At 46.6% G+C, this 4,364-nt stretch overlaps 1 protein-coding gene across 1 annotated transcript in view; it reads left to right on the top strand.

Moving 5' to 3' along the window:
* The window catches only part of LOC102772352 (protein VAC14 homolog), a 73,298-nt gene that overhangs the window by 995 nt on the left and 67,939 nt on the right, over positions 1–4,364 (top strand). The gene's annotated exons all lie outside the window — the stretch shown is intronic.

The following is a 4,364-nucleotide window of genomic DNA, read 5'->3' as shown; positions in this document are numbered from 1 at the left end:
TCCAGTTCCTCAGTCACACTGCCCATATTTCAAATGCTCAACTGCCACATGCTATTTGGCTACCATTAGTGGACGGTGCATATTTTAAAACATTTTCATCGCTGTAGAATGCTGTTGGATGGCTCTAATCTAGTCCATAATGTGACACTCATTCTTTTTTTTCTTTTTATCCTCACTCAAGGATATTTTTTTTATCAATTAGAGAGAGAGAAACATCGATGTGAGAAAGAATAATCACTATGGGAGTGAAACATCGATCAACTGCCTCCCTCATGCCCCCCAACTGGGGATCAAATTCAAAACCTAGGTATATGCCCTGACCCGGAACCAAACCAGCAACCTTTTGGCATAGGAGACAATGCTCTAACCAACTGAATCACCTGGCCAGGGAGAGCGAGAGAGAGAAACATCGATGTGAGAAAGAATGATCACTATGAGAGTGAAACATCCTCCCGCATGCCCCCCAACTGGGGATCAAATCCAAAACCTAGGTATATGCCCTGACCGGGAACCAAACCAGCAACCTTTTGGCGTAGGAGACAATGCTCTAACCAACTGAATTACCTGGCCAGGACATAGCACTCATTCTTTGACCTTGGGCAAATTCCTTAACCCTACCAGACCGCTGTACTGATTTTTCGGTAATTTCCACACAAAGGTGAAATATTGGCGCTAGATGAAAGGTAGACCTATTTCCTACAATGTCTCCAAGTTCCATCTTATTCTAACCACTTGTTTGCATGTAACTAACAGTTTTCTATATCATGTTGGTTTTTTCTCTTTAATGCTCAGGAGCCCAGGTATAGGGGACAGTTAGCTTCAGGGCCTCAGGTCTGGTAGGGTTAACTCACAGTTTCTTAACCTCAGCACTATTGACATTTTGGAACAGATCATTCTTGGGCTGCCCTGTGTATTGTGGGAATTTTAGCAGCATCCCTGGTCTCTACCCACTAGATACCAATAGCACTCCATCAGTTGTGACAACCAAAGATGTCTCCAGACCTTGCCAAATGTCCCCTGGGGGTGCAAAATTGCCCAGATTGAGAACCACAGCCTTCACTGCTTTGCGCTTTAGTTTCCTCTTCAACTAAAGAGCTTGCATTCTGCTAAGAGGACCCTCCCATTCAGCTCTAACATTCAATATGTCCAGAACCACCTAGCTTCTTCTCTCATCAAGGACTAATTTCTTGACTGCTCTCTTTTCATACTGCTGCTTGATTATACCCTGGCTGTCACTAATGCTGGCAACTCTCAATGATGAGTATTGAAATACTGAGGAAGAGAGCAGAGGTGATGTGTAGACATGCCTCTATGTCCGTGAGTTTTATTGGCTTTGAAGATGCATTGACACCGGTTTTGTCCATCACTCACTCTGCTCAGGCATGTCTGGTTTTATCATTGCTGGAATCATCTGCTGAGCCCTTGAATAGAGGCATTTCTCTCAGCCCTGTTGTTGCCTCCAGCACAACCTGTATAAGTGCTTTCATTCCGCAAGCTGTCCTGTAAGGGTTTTGTTTTTAATTGGGTTCCGCTTATATCTGACATTGCCCTTGTTTTGTGGAATTTAGAGAAACCCCCAATGGCCTTAACTGGACTAGGAACTCCTTAAGAGCAGAAACCCTGTTGTATTTATCCTCAGCACTTAGCACAGCGTCTATTGGTATTTGACAGTTGGCGTCTAAATGAATGGATGACCATACATTTTCCGTGGGGAAATAACATGGCAGTCTACGGGCTTGGCTACTCCAAAGCATAGCCCACAGACTGGCAGTATGGGGCTCACCCTGGCGCTTGTTAGAGAGAGAGTCTCCAGCCTTCCCCCAGACCTGTACAGTCACAGTGGGATTTAGGACTTCAACATATGAATTGGAGGGGGCCACAAAATTCAGTCCATACAGTGAAGGGTCCCAGGTTCGATTCCAAACAAGGGCACATGCCTGGATTGCGGGCTCAATCCCCAGTAGGGGCCATGCAGGAGGCAGCCGATCAATGATTCTCTCTCATCATTGATGTTTCTATCTCACTCTCCCTGTCTGAAATCAATAAAAAATATATTTAATAAATAAATAAATAAAGTGATCACGTGTAAAGGGCTGTTTGCCTGATTTGTGGAGAGAAGGGGAGAGAAGCTTCCTTTTGTTTGGCCGTTGTACACCCTCATCTCATTTATTTTGCTTGACTGCCTTATGAGCTAGAAAATGTTACCCATTTCAGGAATTTGGAAACAGACTCCTTGAGGTTAAGTAATCTTGAAGGTTTCACAGCTAGAACCTACATTAAAAACTGTCTTAAAAGTTTTCCCGACCACAATGGGTAGTTTTTCCCCAAAAGGGAAGCCAGCTCCCCACAGAGCCCAAGGACATCAGGAAAAAGCTAAGAGACCATGTGACGGGAGCTTGTGGGTGAGAGCAAAGGTGGAGTGAGATGCAGATACAGGGGCAGGCAGGGCCTGGAAGCAGGTGAGGATCCCGGGCTTTATTCTCAGTGCGAGTGGAAGCCAGCAGAGGGTGTTAGGAAGGAGAATGACTGACATTTTCGCGATCTCTCTGGACATTTGTAGGAATGTGAAAAGGGAAACCAGTTAGGAAGCCTGTGCCGAAGGCCAGGTGAGAGACACTGCAGGTGGCCTGGACGAGGGTGGTAGTGGCAGTGTAGACAGAGAAGTGAATGCACAGGAGACACACTGGGAGAGGGAGTTGACAAGACTTGAAGGACTAGATTGGAAGGGAAGCCATCAGGAAAAGGGGGAATCAAGGATGATTCTTCGGTATCTGTGGGAGCTACTGGGTGGAGGGTGACATTTCCTGAGAGAGGAATCTGAGGGGTGACTGGAATCAGGAATCTAATGCTCACCTAGGGATAGTAGCACCATTCGTTCATTCATTCATTTATTCTGCATTGGTTGACTGCTCTGTTCTTAGCACTGGGACATCAGCTACAAACAAGACTGCCTTTAGGGAGCTTACAGAGCAAGATATTGTGGGTTGGGGGCTGAATGGGGATTAGATGGAGGAGACCTGGCTTAGTGTGTATGTGTTGGTAGTGTGTGTGTCAGAGATCCCAGTGTGTACACATTTTGACGACCAAGTCTGAAGATAGGTGAAGCCTCACCTCCAACCGAATCGCCTTCTTGATGCTGACGGGTTTGGAGGGTTGGAAGTGCACTTGCAGGCTATAGTCAGCCTTGTGGAGGGGGGGTGGGGATGGTGCCCTGCAGCATGGACACGGAGAAGTCATCTCTGGTGCTCCAGGCTTGTGCTCCAGGCCAGGCCACGGGCAGGGCCGTGACTGCAGGGAACTACTTTGGATTCTTTTCTCAGCGACCAAAAGACATTTTGTCAGTTTCTAATGATTTTGTCATATTATGTCAGGTATCAGGAAAAACTTCTGGTTATTTCAATTATAGTTTATTTCAATTATAGTTCACTAATTAATATTTATCAGGGAAGGGGCCTGATGGTATTGTTCAAAAAGGGGACATATATTTCATGTTAAAATTTTCACACTTGAGCCCTGGCTGGGTGGGTTCAGTTGGTTGGAGCATCGTCCCATTCCAAAGGTTTCGGATTTAATCCCAGGTCAGGGTGAGTACGGGAGGCAACTGATCCATGTTTCTTTCTCACATCGATGTTTGTTTGTTTTCTCTCTCTCTCTCCCTATCTCTGTCCTCCTCCCTCTTTCCTCTCACTCTAAAATCTATTTTAAAAAGCCATATCTTTGGGTGAGTATTTAAAAAAAATGTTTTCACACTTGAACATCTCCATGGTTGTTTTAACTGCCACGGTCAGTTTTCCAAAGTCCATCTGCTCAGGTGACAGAGCCAGTACTGCATATGGTGTTCCAATGAGGGATTGAAATTCTGAATAAGAGAGTGTGATGGCAGACCTCTCCAGCACTAAAAACGCAGAGAGGGGTGCTTGGCTCCACTGAAGGACCCCTGGACTCTAGAATCTCAAGACCAGGCTGTGTTCCGTGACCAGGGTCAGGTGGCTAAATGTGTGAGCCTGTTGTGCACAGTCCTGGAAGCTTTTACCCCCACAGGCTCGCTCTGACGTGCTCCACAGTTTTCTAAAGGATACGGCCCTTAGGCTAAGATTGTAGAGTGGCCGTTTCAGGGTTTGTGGGCTCTCAATTTCAGGGCATATAGTCTGATCAGTCCTGACAAAAAGTTGGTCAGACCCACCTGTGCTCTCCAGGAGAGCTGAGTGTGGGGAGAATACCAGCAGGCACTCAGGCGAATGGGATGATGCTCGCTCTGTTGAGGGTGCTTCTTGCTCTGCCTGGGGTACTGTGTCGCACAGGGTGGTGGAAGGGCCCCCTCACTGCAGGCTGGGGGAGATGGTGCCCTTCTTGGAACCAGGAAT

Source organism: Myotis davidii, unplaced genomic scaffold (assembly GCF_000327345.1).
Source record: "Myotis davidii unplaced genomic scaffold, ASM32734v1 scaffold453, whole genome shotgun sequence".
Classification (NCBI taxonomy): domain Eukaryota; kingdom Metazoa; phylum Chordata; class Mammalia; order Chiroptera; family Vespertilionidae; genus Myotis; species Myotis davidii.
Note: the sequence above shows the minus strand (reverse complement) of the source record. Positions and strands in the feature narration are given on the sequence as shown.